The following is a 19,871-nucleotide window of genomic DNA, read 5'->3' on the forward strand; positions in this document are numbered from 1 at the left end:
CTGGCTGTTCCCAATTTAGGCCAGCATTGTCCTGTACAAAGCATGATTGATGCTGCCTGAGCATGTGCAGTGTGCCCAATACATATGGCAGCTTATCTCTGTAAAACACATTACTTCTGTGGTGATGAAAGAAGCATAATTCAATTCAACAGATAAAATGTGGAAAAGCGATCACCCAAAGGTGAACCTAATTGAAGAAACGCAATCTGAGCACAATCTAAAAGTATGCAACCTAGCAGGCCTAGTGCACACTTCACCTTTTCTTTCACCAATAAATTGGGGGGGAGAGCGCGAACGCAGTCCCCCACTACCAGAAATAATGCAGTCGTGTATCCCGCATTTGGGAACATAGCAGGGGTCAGCAAATCCGATGTGCAATGGGTAAGTCTCACCCTGGGAGATCTGCCCTTGAGATCACATTCTCACCTGCCGGCTAAGTATGAGTTGCATGCAAGAGGGCAGGGGTTGGGTCAGTTCTGGGAAGCCCCGCTAAGCGAGGGTGAGAAGGCAGGCCCTGACCCAGCCCCAACCCCCCAATCCCCGGAAGCTCTGAGCGTCTGCAGAGCTGCCTGTCCCGCGTGTAGAGTGAAGCTCCAGCAAGCAGAGCCCAGCAGAAGAGCAGATTGTAGCGCAATTCCTTTCTCCCATCAGGTGCTGCTCGGCCCGAGATTTGTATAAATAGCAGAATGGCTTGAGCAGGCCTGTTGCAGTCTGCCCACTGGCCTGTCAGCCCCACACGGGCCCATGGCCCTCCTGAGCGTAGCTGCTCAGCGCTGGCCCCATTCACACCATCATAATCATCCTGGACCTCGACGCTCCACCACCCCTGAATCTCAGAGTTCTGCTCAATGACAATGCTGAAGCTTTGACATCTTTGCCGTAACCATATGCCGTGTTGTGTCAGCCAAGCCTGCACAGCGCCAAAGGCAAGTATTCCCTTGTCAGGGCCCAGAGGTCAATGAGTCTTCCAGTGCCATCCACTTGGCACGGCCTACTGTTCCCAGCGTTTTCTACCCACAAATCAGCACCACTGCCAAACAGAACTGCATCATTGGGGCCCATCGCTGCTGCTCTCCGACTTGACCCCAGCCCAGCGCAAAGGCACCCATGCTTCTGGTCTGATGCTGAAAAGCCTGGCTCTGCTGAGATCCGAAAGACAAGAACTAAGGTATTTTGGGAACATAGTACTATTGTTTTTTGTGTTGCAACTGTATCAGCTCACACCTCTCCTGAAGGGTATAGGCTGCCCTCAGACTGCGCTACCAAAAGAGTGAAAATAAGTTATACCTGTTGGGCTTGCCTGTTTCACTTTTATGATTGGGATCACTGCTGCATGGGTATTAAGCGTGTTATAAATAACCTATCATACCACTCGTATTTTCTCCAGAGCTGCAGCAACTATTCGAAGTGTACTCCGATCCATTTTGTGAACAAACTCAATCCACTAACAAACGAAAATTTTGGTTCCCATTTGTTTGGATTTGGATTTTGTTTCCTTTCTATACATTTCTGGAGAGCATTTTTTGAAAGGTTGTTCTTGAGTGTGTAGATTATTTGCTATTGCCCACTTTTGCTGAATGGCAATTTCGACAAAACATTTTTTTGCCGCATTTTTTTACCAAAAAAAAATAGATGGTAATTTTGGGTAAGGTATATAGAAAGTGTTGGTGCAGGGGTTCTGCCACCGGTATTTGTGGTAAAAAAAGCAATAACATTGACCCAAATGAATGTGGCGAAATTGGCATTCGCTATAAAAAAGGCAGAGAAAGTTTATTGATACGATTATTCATGTGTCCACAGGTCAATCACAGCATGGCTGGGATTTGTAAGGGGGCCATGGTGATTGAATCGGGTTTACTGGTGAAAGGATGGTGATCCAGCACAGAGCGGCTCCTTTTGTGCCAATGTTTCCAAGTCTCCCCCCAAAAATATTGTGACTGATGATGCTGATAGCAGTCTAGTAGAGTGAGTGTGCGCTCAGAATTCTCATTCGTCTTGTTCTTTTATGTGTCCCGAATAGAGCACAGAGTAGTTTTGCGCACAGGCACATTTAAAAAAAAAAATATATATATATATATATTTTTTTTTTAACTCAAGCATTGTCCAACATACAGCCTGGCGGGCCACATAAAATGGCTTGGCGGGCCGCATTGTGGCCTGCGGGCTGTACGTTGGACAACCTTGACTTAGACCCACCATCCGTAAAGCTTGAGAACCCAAGAAACCCGAGGAGCTATATCGGAAGATGGGTATACTGCAAACCGGGAGGGAGCTGTGTATACATGTACGGGTCATTTGAAGACTATGTCAACCACTATGGACACCTGGGAGGAGTGACCAAAATATGGAGAGTAAGAGGAGATAAAGAAAAAGATATGTTTGTGGTCGACAAGTCGACCAGAGGGGGGACTGAAGTGGGAGAATGGGAGAAAAAGCTCCCCCCAATCTCCTCGCGATCATGTCCCAGAGGATCGCGGCCCAGACACCCACCACGAGATGAATTTGTCTATCTACCAGACGACCAAATGCCCTGGTTCACAAACATAAGGATATGCCCACCAGCCTGCCCTACTCAAGCCGACACCTGCGGCATGGATGAACTCGACTAAGACCTCAACAACAAGCACCCACATCGTTAGAGATGCCATGACGACCTAGCCAACTGCCAAGAACACACGTGCCACCATGCACACTGGACACTCACGCACCAACCCACACGAAGAATATATTCAGTGCTATGACGTAGGTGACGGATACACCCACTGACGCGCATCTTTATTATTTTTCTCATAGGTTTTCCGTAATGCAGAAACGCAAGACGCATAAAGCACTCGCGTATACGCTTGCTGACGCTTCTCCCACCCCTTGCATCATGATGAGAACATAACGAAGACGTAATACTGCCTATGAAGCCATGTCGCACCGCAATACAGGTGCCATGCACTACACATCTCCACCTATGAACCAGGCCCAAGTACGCCGCAAGCAAGAGCCATCATGAACATTGAATGAGCGAGAGTACAAGTGCTGATCCCGCAGAACGAGCCCAGCGAGAGCTCACAGCCAAGGGGGCAATGTTGCAATTCGTATGCTACCAGCCGGCACCAAGGTCGCACCTGTAAGCAAAGCCAAGCACACAGAAGCAAAATACAACTTTAAATGTGCAGAATTCTGCCCCAGCCACGGTCTCTCCACACGTGACTAAGCCAATCTGACAGGGTGCCAGACCCACGAGGGAGAAGTCACCTGGGTCCCACGTCTGGGACACAGGTTGCAACAATGAAATGACCCGATGGACACCTACAGCGATGGGAATGGTCTGCTCTCAAGCCTATGAGCAAATCCGCGCATTGTCTGCACGAACACATAGTTACATATTGTTGCTAGTGACAGGTACACCGCGAGCTGGGAACAACGATGGTCCCCGACTGGGGGGCTCGCGGGTGGACCAATCAGAACATGGGAGCACTCATCACTGACACCACTAACATTTGCCAATCATTAGGGGTCTTCGTGTAACAATTTTCAAGTATCTAATAGAAGGGACAACCCAAGTATACCACTTGACTCATCCTCAACCACTAATACTGTTCCCTATATGTATGCTATACTAACCCTACCACTCGAGGAACCAATCCGGAGTGGCGATAGGTTTTTCACTAACTTTCCCAGGTGACGCAAGTAGCGCGTCATACTGAGGCAAAAAGGGCGTGCGAGCCCCACGAATTTTGAGAGTCTGGACGATCCTAGACCCATCCCTGCCGTTGTTTAATAAACAGCAGAACCACCTTGCTTCTTGTGTGTGTCTCATACTCATTTTTGGGGAGCACGGGAGGAGTTGGGGCCTCCCAGCCCAGAGGTCTGCGGACGGCACAGCCGACCCTGGGATAATCACCCCGACAAGTCCACTACCTAAGAGCGTATTTGTTCCCCCTAACTCCAAAGCCCTCCCATTACATCTCATTGTATATTTGGTTTAACCCTTTAATCAAGATTAAAAAGAAGTACATTGTTTGGAGGCCATGGCTAACTCTGGGTATCAAATATCTTAATCAGCTGTTCGGCCAAGGTACCCCAATCAAATATAATTAACTTGTCGATAAATTCAATGTACTTTTCTCATTTTTGCAACAATCCCTGTATATTATTGATGCTATTGTTGAAAATTATGATTCCCTCATCTGTAAAAACACTGTTCCCAATGCTGACAGGCTACAATCCCTCTACAATACGAACATATATGCTTCCTTATATTACAAAACTCTTTGGCTAAGCTCTTCTATGCAAACTATGCATGATTGCCTTTTAGCTTCGAAGCAGGACTGTGCACTAATGGATAGTAAACTGGAATGGCCTAAATTATGGAACCACGCATCTAAAGTCACTGCATCAGCAAATCTACATACTTTTTTCACCACAGAATTTGTGTTACTCCACTCCTTTTCAAATTTGGCCTTATGCAAAATGACAATTGTTGAAGCTGCCTTCAACCCTCATATGGTTCTTGAATGAAGATTTGTAGCACCCTTTTGGCTCAACATCTGGAAAACTCTCAAACGCATTTTCAAACTACTAATAGACTTTTGCTCTCAAGTTCTTTTTGCTGGTAGTGTTATTGTGAATGATATAACTGATATATATGAGAGCTTTTTGTTTGACTTGTTTATTATGCTTGCTATTAGAACTATCTCATCCAAATGGAAACAGCTAGATAAACCTCATTACAAGATGTGGTGAAATTCAATCTGCAACACTCATAGACCTGAAAGGTGCAATGCTTCTACTTCGTCTTTACTACTAAAGCATGAACTGAAATGGAAACCTTTCATCGAATTTCTAGCATGTATATCTTCTGTTTAATATATCTAGTACAACCTGCGCACTCCACCCAATTGCCCCTCCTCCCTCTTGTGTATGGTCTATTCTTGACATGTCCTTGTTCCTATATGTATGCATGCACCCCCTGTTCTATCTTGAACTGAGATTTTGAAAACTGATGAATATGTACACTTGTGAGGCCTTTTTGCACCCCAACAATCAAGTTCTATCATTATTTGATCTAAATAAAAAACTTTTAAACCTAAAATAAAAGACTGGCACAGAAATAATTCAACATCTCCCCTGCGTTTGGGTTCGTAAAGGACTGGCAATGTCCCACCAGCTGGACTCTACAAAGGCCGCCCTGAAGCCAGGCCCCCTGAACACGCTGGTCATAGTCAGTCACAATCTGTGGCTCCTTCTGGGGTGAAAATAGTGAACATGGTATTTTATGATGGGAGCAGGGGTCTGTGCTGCTGAGCCCAATGTCGCACAAAGATGTCTGCTCCATCACTATTGTTACAGCATAACCCGAAGATGCACTTTTTCTCAAAGAAGAATGAATACACTGTCCATAGTAGCTTCTGCACAGAACAGTAACCTGACTGCACGCAATGAAGTCAAAGCAAATAGTGAGTGAGAAATTGGGTGTTTATTTGAATGATTGAGTGAATGGGGGATGGAATTAATATTGAATTGCAGGGGTGGGTGCATACATAAATGAATTCTTCAGTGAGTGAACAAAGTGAGTTAGTGAACAAATGCCATATCATAACAAGTAAGTTAATGAGTGAGTGAAAACCATTTCACATGTAATATTTACTCTTCACATTTATTTGGTGCTGGGACTGGCTGGGTGATGGTGAAATAATCGATGGGCAAATTTGGCATATACCCACACCCTCAACTTTAGGAGGTGTCTCCAGTCCACACCCCCAACTCCATGCAGATAGTTCAGAAGACAGCTCACTCTGCTAAGAACTTCTTGCAGATATTGTTAAATACCAGATCACAGCACCAAATACCAGCAGGGCCAACTCAGAATTTCCTCTTTGTAAGGTTTATACACTTGTGCATGTAAACTTTAACGACAATAACACCTACTTTCCTATAAAACAACGTGCCCACATCAAAAAGCTCCAGTTATAGTAAAAAAATAAAAGCATCAGTATGATGCAGGTCAACAAATTGGTTCCCCAAATGAGTGTTGTAAACACTGAGCAGGGTACAGCACGGCAATATATTTCCCACCCCTCAATGACGAGCATAATGCTGTAGTTACGAGAGGTTGTTAGGTTGCCAAATTGAAGACAGTGGAAATAGGATTTTGGGGCTCATATTGCGTATTCTCCATTACATGATACTGTGATCCTGCACAGATCTTCTTATCTCACAGTATAGAAATGTGCTGTGCTTGGTGAAACGGTTACCTTCACTAATTCTGATGTCATTCTTTAGCCCATTGGTTAAGATGAATTCTAAACCTTCCAGCAATCACCTCTTTTGTTTTGCTTAGTCACCCCGAGCGGGACAGGGTATGCCCAAATATGGGTCCCATGCCTGCTGGGCCTAGAGACCCAAGCTATTCCTCACTGATGAGGCCCAACAAGGCCAAAACATGTCTGGGGATGCTTCTGGTCTTGTGCAGAAGGGATGTGAGAAAGCAGTTTGGGCTGGACTGCCCCTTTTGGGGTGGGACAAGCCTGATTTGCATATGGTATTTCCCCTTTTGTAATGGCTTGGTCAACGAGGAACGGTGGTCTGGTGGGTTGACCAGAGCAATGCCAGGGGTTAAGATTAATTCTAAACCTTCCAGCCATCACCTCTTTTGTTTTGCTTATTCTTTACCCCATTGACTGCTCTTTTTTCATCAAGGCCATTTAGGTGAAGGGGCTCTAGATTATATTCAGGTCTACTTATTTTACACAAAAATGGTTTGCTCATTTCTAGAATGTCAATTGTTTTTCTTAACATCAAGAATACACATTTTAAAGTCTTTGTCAGACAATTAGCCTCATCGTGAGTTGGATCTTAGCCCCTAAATGCAGCGGTAACGCTATAACTGCTGCATTTAAGGGATGGCCCGATCATGAGTCGGGTGTAAAGTGGGAGTTTTGCCTTTTGCTGAAGGTGGAAATGTCCCCTTATCGTCTGTTTTTCAGGTTTTTTTGGTGCTATTACTGCTGGCACATCTACCGCCGGCAGTACTAGTGCCCCTGCAGCCCCATTGAGTCCATCGGCCCTAATGGGGAATGGGAACTTACTGCTGTACTGCTTCTGGTGATACGGCACTAATAGCGCCGGACCGAGTAGCGGTAACGCTATTAGTGCTGGCAGTGTCACAGCGGTATTACAGCCGGGATAACACTAGACTCCTGATGAGGCGCAATGACTATAAACAGTTGACCTTTACACTGTTTTTTCTTGGCTGCATGTGAATCTTCCAAATACAGTTGTAGAATCAAGACAGGCCCTTCAAGCTCAGCCAAGGATCTGGCACTTGAAGACTTGCATTTTTGATGGGAAAAATTCAGAATCATACTCTATTTGAAAACCATGTTTTATAATGATTTTGTTTTTTAAATATTGTCATGTTGGTTCATCGGATGATACACATTCTTTCATGTTTATAAAATAGGAAATTATATTATATCCTTAAAGTCAAGCATTTATAAATAATTGCAACTTGCTTCACAAGAACTGGGATACAATGTGGGCAAGAGCCGAAATTGAAGGCCCGGGCTTCACTATCGTGTTAAATACAGGCAAACTCATGTATTGTGATAGTGGAAACCTATCAAAATGTCCAGTTTCCAAATATTTAAAAAATTCCCAACAGTGCTTCTTTAGTCCTCACGGTATGCTCTTAAAAAAGCCTCACTCATACTTTAACTAGCTTTACTCCTTAGATTCTTGGGTCACTCATGGCAACACCACTTGAAAAATATGCCCACCTTTCAATGTCAGTTTATGATTGGCCTCTTGTACCTTCAGATCTTGGCCCCTTGATGGAAACTTGTAATCCATAACCCGTATCTGTGCTATTGTGTGTGTACCTTCTTCATTGCGTTCATTGTGTCACCTGTATGCATGATAGAACACTTGTATATTCTTTTTTTTCCTTTTTTTTTACCTCTTTATTTCTCATTTTCAACAAGTTACAATACATAACAGAACTAACATCCTAGGTCATTGAATTGCAAAATACATAGTAGTGGAAAACAAATTAAAACACTTCTGTATTCAAAGAGGCTGTGGATCTGTGGATCTATGTGTACTTTCCACACAGCTTCTTATGCCTGGCCTGTATTTCTACTAGAGCATACATACCTTTTGATGGCCCCCAGACTGTTTCCTGTGGCCATGCTAGGCGATATTGAATTTAAAGCATATGCTCTGGTATATGTGCCTTCCTCGTGGTATTCCATCTGGGTTCTATATTTATGCTGGGGTGAGTGTACAGTCTTCATACATGTGTCCTCCGTCTGTACTGCAGCCTGGATACCTTGCTTGTGGTTGATTTGGTTGCAACATGGCCTGCCCCTATGCTAGAAGCAAGTACTCTGTTAATCCTTGAAAGGACAATTGTTTCGTATTCTGATCCCAGTACAAACAAGGATGGATGCATGTCTTTAAGGAAGTTTCCATTCCTGTTTTATTGCTGCCAGGGCAGCCTATCAAGCTCTGGGTTGTGATGGAGGTTAAGAAGTAGGGGCGATGAACCTAGACTCTTGGATGCCTACATTTATTTGATTTTCTGGAGGGAATTAAAATTGATTGTGTGACCGGCCCCAGCAAAGATTAGGGTGGGGTATTGAATGTGATTCTAATTGCATGATTATTAAATGTTTTTATTTTTTATAAATGCACGCAATTTCCTCACCCACAAAATGTAGTTCCATACATAAACACATAAATTACTGTTGGAAGCAAAAGTGCACGTCCGTTATGTTCAATTTTAACATATACATTTTCTCAGGATTACAGCTTCACAGAATTCCATTTTAATTTGCCCAACATGAAGAGATTGTAATTGCATTGCAGGGGTGGATGGGCTAAGGGAGACTGGTGTGCCTTACACATTATTTGCATTCGTTCGCCTCTGCGGCTTCTATTTACATATATCTAAACAAGCTGGCCTTAAGAAACGTATTACAAATATCACCAGCCACCGACTGTTTAATTGCTTAAAGCGCGCACCTTCCACAAATTCCACAGTGGGGTTCTCCGTTCACGTGACTTCTGTGGTATATCATTCCAGTTAATTAATAGGGGATTTGGTTCCGTCCTGTTGGGTCTGAGAACCAGTAGAGTCTGTACTTTGGCAGAGAGTATAGAAAGGTGTCCATTCAAACTAAACATATGTTGCACGCATGGGTTTCGTTTGGACACATTCAGGCGAGAAACATGGATTACTATCTTTTTTTCAACGGGATTGTGTGCCTGATACAACGGGTATGTTTATCAGCTGTGGTAACTATGTCCCACTTTGGCTTTAAAAACAGGTTTTGACGTGTCAATAGCATGGCAGGTACCATGTCCCTGGAATTGATCATTTTCGTTAGTTTTCACGTTGATGTTTTGCTGGCTCCCATTTGGCTTAATTGTGTGGTGCCGACTACACACCCACTTAGCACTAATCTTTCGGGCAGGCAGGGGTGTTGCTAGGTCTGGAAGAACTCCGAGACTACTCTAATGTCGGGACTGTCGCGACTCAGGGCTAGCTAGCCTTTTGGTTGTGGTCCCTGAGCTTCTATCCAGGGCTACAACCAAAAGACCTTGGGCTATGCTGGCAGGTGAGTGCCAAGAAGCCAACTAAACAACACAAGAGAGTGCCCCTTATTATACTGAAAGGGTTACAAAGCGGTAAACTCAGAATCGAGCAACAACAAAAAAACTATTGTCAGTTTCTACAAATGCCCCACCTAGCGGGTGGATTTCTTTGAGCAACTCAAGACTATGAAAAATGTGTCACCTCATTGTTAAAAATCCATATACATTTATTTATACAATGTAAAAACACAATTAGCAAAAAAGCATCACAATTATCATAAAACAATTGATGAAAAAGAGGGTACCAACATACCAAAGTGTTTTAGTGCTGTGCGAAAATGAAGTGAACAACTAATTCACAACAATATGTGAAATATCACATGAAAAACCGGAATATGGAAAAGAGAAATGTATCAATGAAGAAGCCACCAAAATGGCAGAATGCATGCTATTTGAGACCACTTTACAGTATACTGGAGATTGTGAGACCCATGCACTGAATCAGACAAAAAAGAAACAACTCACACAACGAGACAAATATTTTTGAAAATGTTCTTTTCAGCACTAGCTGCAAAAACTGGAAACATAGGTCCTCATTACGAGTTTGGCAGCAGTTTGGTGGTAAATCCACCAAACTACCACCAAATTCTGTTACCGTTACCGCCACTTAGTCTCGGCGGAGCTACCTCGGTAGATTTGCCACGGTAATTCCACTGAAAATTGCCGAGAGGGTGGCGTATTCACTTCCAGCTATATACTGGAGGTAAATCCACGACCCACCACCAATCTTGTAGTTCAGCGGTGCAGGAATGCTGCAGGAATACGGCGGTGATGGAATTATTGCTGCATTCCTGGCAATTGTCCCCACATCACTGACCTCGTAATTAGACCCATAGTCCGGTCAAAGGTTTGTCAGTGTTTCCCTTGCAATGGTCGTTAGGGACATAATGAAAGATTGACAAATCTATATACTGAATATTGGAGTACATAAATTACATATTGAGATATATATCATACATTAAGAGGCATATATTAAATGTTGCACACTGAGATACATATATTTCATATTAAGCTGTATTTACAGTACACTGAGATGCATACATTTTTATTGACATATATAAACTGTAAAATGGACACATAAATGTTATAATGGGGGTTAATATAGTATATCAAAATACATGCGTTATATATTGAAATATGTATCTACACTGTACATTGAGATACATATATTGCATACTGAGATGTACATAACTGTATATTGCAATGCGTGCATTATACACTGAAATATATATTCTGCACAGTGTGCTACATGCATTATACACAAAGATCAATAGATAGTATATTGAGAGGCATACATTAAATATCGAAATAATTATGATGTATTCTGAGATGCATGCATTGCCTACTGAAATATATATACAGTATATTCAATGAGAAAACTTTGTTAAAAGGAAGTTATGGTTACAAGTAAAACCGAAAATCCTCAGAAAATTGCCATTTATGGTAAGCTAAGCAACCATAACTCACGCCACCAATGTGCACTGCTAAGACTAACACTGAGGCCATGAAAGATAACATCATAAATGTCATTGGTGACCATCTTCCCACCCGGTATTGGGGGCAACATACTCATATAACAATAACGGAGGTCTTTCCCAGCATCCTGGCTCTCCTGACCTTTCAGTCATGTCTGAGCAATCCATCCTCTTCATTTCGACAATTATTACCCGTTCTCCAAATCTGGAATCCCACCTCCTTCATGTGCTGATACCATAGGTTATTCTTTAAATTAGCAGAATTATCAAGATATGTGTTTATATCTTCATGGTCTTCCCCCAATATCCCTTTCTTGTAACAAGTCTAAATGGCATAAACATCAGGAGGAAAAAACAAATCATAACACAGAATGATATCACAATTATTACTCCATGAAAGCTCATTGACTTTCTTGATGGCAATGTGCCTCTTATATTCTGAAACCTCCCTATTTTGTTTTAATTCTGAATGTATATATAATTCTATAACTCTTTATGGTTCACACTTTTAGATCAAGAACTGCAGGATAATTGCTATAATTACTCTGAAAATAATAAAATTGTTTTAAGGATTGCCAGCAAATGACACTATATTCACATGTCTTCTTACTAAAGCAGGATAAGACAGTAATATATATGTAAAAACAGCACACATGCATGTGTCTATTGTTATTATAACGGATAACATAAAGATGAAATGTGCTTCTCTTCTTTCAGCTCCAGTAATTAAACGCATTGTTCCTTTAGCCTATCTACAAAATGTCCAGGATAACTGCACGTCTGTTTATTCCTTGTCATATGTTAAAAGATATTGGCCTTTAGTCGAAAACGCTGCTGTTTTCCCCATTTTCTTTGTCTTTACTCTTGAGCATAGAATAAGTCTGCATACGTGGAACGTCTTATCTTGCTTCACAGTCAGTAGTTGCAGGAGGGTTTTGGGTTTCTCCTTCATATGGTTTGATGTTGTGAGAATGCAGCCAAGCTCTTCTTCCTTTTAACTCGGCAGCTGTAGGGGTAACTGCTTCAACCGCATTTTGACCTTCAGCGGGGCGTGCTCAAAGTGCTTACAAACATTCATAACACCACCTGGTCCCATGGGTATAGGCTGGGTTGTTTTAACAAATATTCTGCTCCAATACGTTGACCATCTTTGTCGCTTCTCTGTGACCCCTCCCTTCAGTTTTTGACCTGTTGAGACAAGAAACACTTACAGTCATTGTTGTTAGGTAATCATGCATTGTGTCACCTAATGTCTTTGCTACACTATGGGCATCAGTTCTTAACATGGGTGGAGGATCAAGGGGGTTCTCATGCAGCGTCCAGTCACCAATTCATAAGGAGCTAGATGGTGATCTGAGCCAGGCTGGTTTCTTTATTTCTTTATTTAATTTTTTTCATTTATAGAGTGTGCAAACCCCAGAGGCATCTTAGGGCATATAAGGGAAGGGGTAGGCCATAAAGCCATCCCCTCTTTAAAGTAATCTTTACTTTCATGATTCTCTCCTTCTGTAATCCATGTAATCATTCACTGTCGGTGACGTGTAGAGGAACCTTATGCTTAATGCCTAATAGAAGAACTATTTGTTTGAAAAGCTCATTTGCAAAATGCTGTCCATTGTCAGACTGCAAAACCTCACACACACCCCATCAATGGGAATACTTAATTCACAAGGAAGTAGGCAGTGCACGTGGCGTATGGGTGTGTGCAGGGACCTGCCTTGATCCATCTAGAAAAAGGACATACCGCAACCAGCGTATATCTGTAGCTGTCTCATGTCTGCAACATATCCACAAATCTATATATAGATGCTGAAATGGGCCGTTGGGTCTATGAATTGCAGCCCTCACTATTCACAAAGTGTGCCCTGCAGTAAATTTCTGGCACACAATGCAATTTATAATAAACTGTGCCACATGTTCTTACAGATATGTTGAGAACCACTCTTCTGCTATTGTAGGAGCTAGACTCTCTTGAGTCACATGCGCGGGGTAGTGGAGCTGCTCCAATGCTACACTCAATAAGGTTAGGTGCATAACTGGCTTTCCAGTGCTATCCTGTCTCCTAAATGCCTCATAAAGAACACCCCCGCTTTTTACATAATTCCTTCTCTTCTTGTGGTGCTCGACCTTGTATCTCAATTAACTGGGCAATACACAGCATGTTAAAGCCCTCCTTTACCAACATGCATCGTTGTGTCATCTGTTTAACACTTTCTATTTCAAAATTAGAAATGGTTGGTAAATAGGCTTTCTTTTTGAATTTTAAGTTCCGGCTTTGTTTCCGTGAGAAATTACGTCTTCTCTTTTAGTAGGTGCTGCACATTTTATGATGGCTAGAGTCAATGGGAGTGTGAGCACTTAAATACGTTGTCCAATGGGGCTGCATGTTGCACTGGAGTGCCATCTGTGCGGAGGAACCCCTTCCTTTTCCAGTGTGACAAACCTGTGTATACGGTTGACGTCACCCATGCAGAGTCAGAGTACACTGTCACTTCCTTGTCTTTGAATCTCTGAACCGCAGTGATAAGCGCCACTAATTCTGCAGCCTGTGCTGAGCAATGGAAAAGGAAATCTCGCCCTTGTCACTACCTCGAATTCACCCTCGTGGTTCAGCTATACTAATAGCCTTTAGCCGGTCATTTGGTCAATTCTTGAAGAGCCATCAATAAAAACAACTTCCCCCATCCCGAGGGCATTTTCTCTAGCTTGGGGAATTTCATTATAGTATTCAGTATACTTTGTGCAATCATGTACATAATCATCCTCCCCTACTGGTTCAGCTATGAATGTTGCTGGATTCACTGTTTTACATCTGACAATTTTAATCTCAGGATTCAATATAATCACCTCGTATCCTGATGTTCTTTGTGTGGTCAATGTACTTTTAGGTTTCTCTAAAATCACAAATAATGCATGCTCTACAAACAATGTTAGTGAACACAGCTTTGTTATACTTGAGGTTTTTTTGATCGCAAATGCAGCAAAAGATAAAGACTGCTCACAGGGGTAATGCCCTTTCACATTGATTCTAAAACCCCACTATAATAGGCAAAAGGTTTCTGCCCATGTCCTAATGGCTTTTTATGTGTAGGGACTGCTGTCATGACTTCTCCATTTGAATGGGAGAATAAGTACAATTCTTCATTAAAATGTGGAATTTCCAACACGGGGTCTGTACTGATCACCTTTTCTTAATTCTCCAAATCCTTAATTCATTTCACCTGTCCATATTATTTTGCTCTTGCCCACCTGTGCTTCTTTAATCTCTTTTAAAAGGGGTCAAATGGTGGGGGACGTGGCCAACTGCGACGAGATGCAGACGTGAGTCCCTTCGGCTCCCGCGCCATATATCCTGGAGATACAGCCTGTTAACCTGAACGCTAACCGCTCAAAAAGACACCGACCGAAAGATAGCCTTCTGCGGCATATCTGGATGAAATTGGGGAGCGATCGACATTTGCAGTGCACAATAATCGCGCTCTGAAGCTAGCGAGGTGAGAGGGACCTTGCGGACAAGATGGCCGCCAACGGACTTTCACGCCCGCGACCGCCTCTGTGAGGCTGCGCCGGCAGGGGGCTGGAGGAGTGGCTCCGCTGTGGCACTGTAGGGTGGAGGATCGGCACTGACAGTGACTGTCCTGGTGCTCTGAACGGGGCTTACCCACGTTCGCCTGACCGGTGGAGAGTCCCCCCCTGCACTGCCCGGGGATCCCTGGGGGTGCGGCTGCTACACGGTGGTGAGAAGCGGCGGAGTTGGCTGAGGTGCCTGTGAGAATGCAGGACCGCCAGCGCCAGAAACAACTGTCAACCCCCTGGACATAAGGAGAGACCACCTGTGGTCCTAGATGGCCTTGCGGGTGGCGCCCGGAGTAGCCGCTTGGGGCCTTTGAAAGTGTGGAGAGCGGCGTCTTCCCCCGCGTCGGGAATCCAAACCCGACCGCCGGCTCCAGCTGTGGGTGACTCCTGTGGACACGGCCGAAGTGCGGCAGCGGCCAAGGCTGAGCCGCGACGTGTGACCGGCGCCCCGGTCCTACCGGTGGTGCGGGAAGAAACAAACACACATGAATCCAGACTGCAATGGTGTTCCCCGCGGATGACCAGCGGCGGCCTCACGGATCGTAACAAGGAGGCCCAAGAGTGAATCAAGAGGCGGCAAGCCACCGCAGCAAGGTACAGCGGAGCATACCCTGCCTCCCCCTTCCCCCTGTTTCCCGGTCTAACCGGGTAGGGCTGCACTGGAGTTGGGCCCACCACGAGGGACAACATGTGGCGGGTACCAGGCTAACCCCAAGCAATCTAAAATAGGGAGAAAGGCAACCAGCACCCACGTCCGGGACTTTGCGGAACCAATTGGGATGTGGGGCTAGACACTGCACTGAACGAATCTGCAGAACCGGACTGTCCATTGCCTGACACTGTGCAGGGCGACACCGGGCCTGAGATAGTCATACTGAAAACTGCCCCGGGTTGCCTTGATTGGCGGATCTATTGCCCACATTCCGAGCGTACAAAACCAAGGGATGAAACCAAGAGTGGTAATCCACCAACAGCATACAGATAGCGGGGGCGGACAAGCGGACCATAAGGAAACACCCGCCGGTGCTGCCGAGGGGGGCAGCTTGGAACCGGAACCCACGGAATGCCTACGGGCGTGCTATACCCATCAAACTTCACTGTGTCCCGGCAGCCCTTCTCCCATCCGAGCCGGGATAACCCCGGGGATCTGTTATCACGACGTCGCAGCGGGTCTGACCGAGCTCATAGTGTCACCAACTGCTTACCGAGCTGGGCAACAAGTCTGGGAAATCGATCCCCCAAGCAACCGGACAAGGCTCTGGACATAGAAAAACTCCCGCAGGGCCTAGCAGCAAGCATGGGGAAGGTCAAAACTAAGAGGCCCACTGTGCAGAACAGGATCGACCAGTACACAATCCCTCCATCACAATCCCCCGAACCTCAACCATCGCCTTCTGAAGTGATGGACCCTGAGCCCACGCTCTCCCTAAGAGACATCATGGCAGCTATAGCGGACTCCCGCTCATCAATGGAGCAGAAGATGGATGGAATAAGCTTGGATGTATCCCTCCTCCGACACGACTTGCAGAAGCTCTCAGCGCGAACTGGAGAAGCGGAACAGCGAATTTCCAACACAGAGGACGGGCTACATGCTGTGCAACAACAACTCCAAGGAATCTCTACCAAACTCAAAATCCTGGAGGCCAGAGTCGAAGAGGGAGAGGGCAGATCCAGGCGCAACAACATTCGAATCCTTGGCATTCCAGAGAAAGCCGAAGGCCCTTGTATGGAGCTCTTTCTGGAGCAGTTGCTGACAGACACGTTCGACCAGCATTCCTTCTCTAAATTCTTTTCTATAGAAAGGGCACACCGAATCCCCACAGGCAGACCTGTGCCCGGTGCCACTCCACGAACGGTGATAGCAAAGCCGTTAAACTATCGGGACCGCGACGCACTGTTGCACCTTGCACGAACCAAAGGCACAATCACCTACAATAGCTCCAAGTTAGCCTTCTTTCCTGACTACATGAGAGAGGTGTAGAAGGCGAGGCAATCCTTTGAAAAGCTTAAGAGGCAACTGCAAGCACTAGGAGTCAAATATGGCCTGCTATTCCCTGCCCAACTTAAAATTTATCATAAAGGCACGACGGTCCACTTCACAGATCCTAAGGAAGCCTGGAGATGGGCTGAGCAGCACATCGAGGGGGATTGGTCGACACTCCGTACCGGCAGGGGCAGAAACCCCAGATCACCAGCGGACCAGCGTTCGATGCCGGATCAACCACCCACACCGAATCGGCCGGCGGAAGTCGGGGACTGACATCGGTCACCCCCCAACGAAGAACCAGATTCAACGAGCAGAGGCGGAGCTGCAACGGTGGAATGTGCAGAGTGATGCCACAGGAACTTTCGTAAGGAGTTTACACCTTTTACTATGCGGCTAGCGGGGGCGTATCGCCATCGCACTTGGGGGAAAGTTACGGCACCCCCCCAAACTTCTTTAGTTCAATCTGTTTAAGAGTTTGTTAGGTTGACACCCTACCTTCTTTGAGTGTCAGCGATACTTGTTAGCGGGGTCACTCAGCTGCGGTTAGCTGAGGTTTATAGTTGAAAGTTCGGGCGACAGATGCTCCGAGTTGGAAGGAGTATAGGGTGGGGGATGGGAAGTTTGTTAAACGATAGTTTTGTTAAGAAAGGGGTCCAAGGTCCATATCCAGAATGCTTTACCATAACACTACCAGCAAATGACACGTGTACACGGTGCTATGAACCAGAATCTAACTCTTACTCCTCACTAAATGGCCTCCACTAACGTAGATGTCAGAACCCTACAACTCCTAACCTGGAATGTTAACGGGATGGGAGGCGGGATCAAGAGGCGACTCAGCACACATTTCCTAAACAGGCACACACCAGATGTAGCCTTCATAACTGAGACTCACTTAGCAGGTACTACATGTAATTTGTTCAAACGTACGAACTACAGAGTTGCAATACACGCTGGGTTCACCTCAGGCTCTCGTGCGTTACTTATATTAATACACAAACGCCTACCCCTGACCATGACACGGGTGATCCAAGACACTAGTGAAAGGTACACATTCATTTCAGGAACACTATGGGACCAGACGATAGCCCTGCTCGGGATCTACTCGCCACCAGCACTGATTACCACATTGCTACTGGACATTACACCTCTAATATCGGGAGATAACTCAAATTGGGGGCGACTTCAACAAAGTCATGGAGGTGGGGATGGACCGCTCACACTTAAGAGGAAGAAACCCCCACTGCCCAAACCAAATTAGCAGCGTTCACCACGGCAATGGGGCTGCGAGACTTGTGGCGTGACCTGCATCCGGGCACGAGAGAATACTCCTTTCATTCAGGGGTACACGCCTCTTTATCACGACTAGATTACTTTTTTCTGCCAGGGCCAGAGATCCACAGGGCTGCAATGGCAACTCTACTGCCGTGCGGCATATCAGATCACTCCCCCTTGCTAATCGAGCTTAACATGGCTAGACCTCGTCCGCCTCCCTCCTGGCGCTTAAATAACTACTACCTAGGCCTCCCAGACTTTCTGGAACAAATACAAGAAGCGACTAAAACATACTTCAAGTTAAACACGGGGTCAGTGGACGATCCTGGGATCCTGCGGGAGGCGCTCAAACCGGTGCACACAAAAAGAAACACCAACAGAAATTAACAGAAGCCGAAGAACAAGTGACACAGGCGGAACTAAACCACTTGGGAGCAGACCAACCAGAAACAAACCGAGCATTAATACTTGCCCAAAAACGTTTACAGAACGTGGCACTAGATAATGCTAGACAAGCGCATAAGACGATGAGAGCCAGAATATATGAGACCGGTGATAAGGCCGGCAAAATGCTGGCTTGGTTAGAAAAACGCGAAATGGGTAGCAGCCAGGTCAGAGAGATAAGATCAGAAAGAGCTGAACCCTTACTGACCGACTGTGATATAGCCGAGGGCTTCGCAGCTTACTACACAGAGCTGTACAGGCCACCCACACTGCCTATCAACAGTTCGGTATTAAACGACATAACCCTCCCCATGCTCGACATAGAACAGCAGGCTCTACTTGAGAGAGATATTACAGAGGAGAAATTGATCGCGGCCATGTCGGAACTCCAGACAGGGAAAACACCAGGGCCAAACGGCTTCCCGATTGAGATGTGGCGTAAATTGGGTACGAATGAAATTGCCCCCCACCTGCTACGAATGTTCCTACAATCTAAAGAGCGAGGATGTCTACCGGCAGACCTCCGGAAAGCCACGATAATTGTGATCCCCAAAGCAGACAAACCCCCGGACCTCTGTAGCTCATAACGACCAATTTCACTCATAAATAGTGAAACCAAAATATTAGCAACAGTGCTGGCCAACCGCTTGCAACAGGTCATTACGACACTAATCCACCCTGACCAGTGCGGTTTTATGCCAAAACTGTCCACCCGCATGAACATTCACAGGCTGTATACAGTGATAGAGGAAGCGCCCACCACCCGAGGTCCCCTGGCTGTACTGGCGATTGACTTTGAAAAGGTCTTCGACTCTGTGTACTGGGAGGCAATCTGGGAAATAATGCGCCAGATGGGGTTTGGTCCCCAGTTCCTGAGCTGGGTACAACTCCTATATGAATCCCCTGAGGCACAAATGAGGGTGAATGGGTGGCCATCGCACACTTTTACGCTTGGGAAGGGTACCAGACAGGGGTGCCCACTATCCGCCATGATATTTGCCCTGGCCATGGAACCGCTAGCAGAGGCATTGAGAACGTCACCGGCCTGGCGCGGTATTCAATGGGAAGACGGGCGAGAGGATAGAGTCTCCCTGTACGCAGATGACCTGGTTGTCTACTTGAAAGACCCACACCACGCCTGCCCTGTGATTGTAGAGACACTAGAGGGTTACGGTGCCTTCAGCGGGCTAAGAGTAAACTGGCCCAAATCAACTCTGTTCCCAATAGGCACCACAACTTTTATACCACCAGCCAATTGTCCCTTTCGCTTAGTAACTGAGCAGTTTAAATACCTCGGCATTCAGATTACTAATGACTTAAGCAAATATGTGTCCAACAATCTCCACCCGATAGCAACCGGATTCACAGAAGATACCAGACACTGGGTCTCTCTCCCATTGACCCTACTAGGAAGGGCACCGTTATTCAAAATGATGGCTCTCCCACATTTTTTATACATACTA

At 45.5% G+C, this 19,871-nt stretch overlaps 1 non-coding gene across 1 annotated transcript; it reads right to left on the bottom strand.

Annotated features, from left to right (window-relative positions):
• Nucleotides 1–279: 279 nt before the first annotated feature.
• On the bottom strand, nucleotides 280–441 carry LOC138468576 (U1 spliceosomal RNA). The gene has a single exon (XR_011268341.1). It is a non-coding gene; the product is annotated as a U1 spliceosomal RNA (small nuclear RNA).
• Nucleotides 442–19,871: the final 19,430 nt, after the last annotated feature.

This window comes from Ambystoma mexicanum, chromosome 4q (genome assembly GCF_040938575.1).
Source record: "Ambystoma mexicanum isolate Mex_15411 chromosome 4q, UKY_AmexF1_1, whole genome shotgun sequence".
NCBI lineage: Eukaryota > Metazoa > Chordata > Amphibia > Caudata > Ambystomatidae > Ambystoma > Ambystoma mexicanum.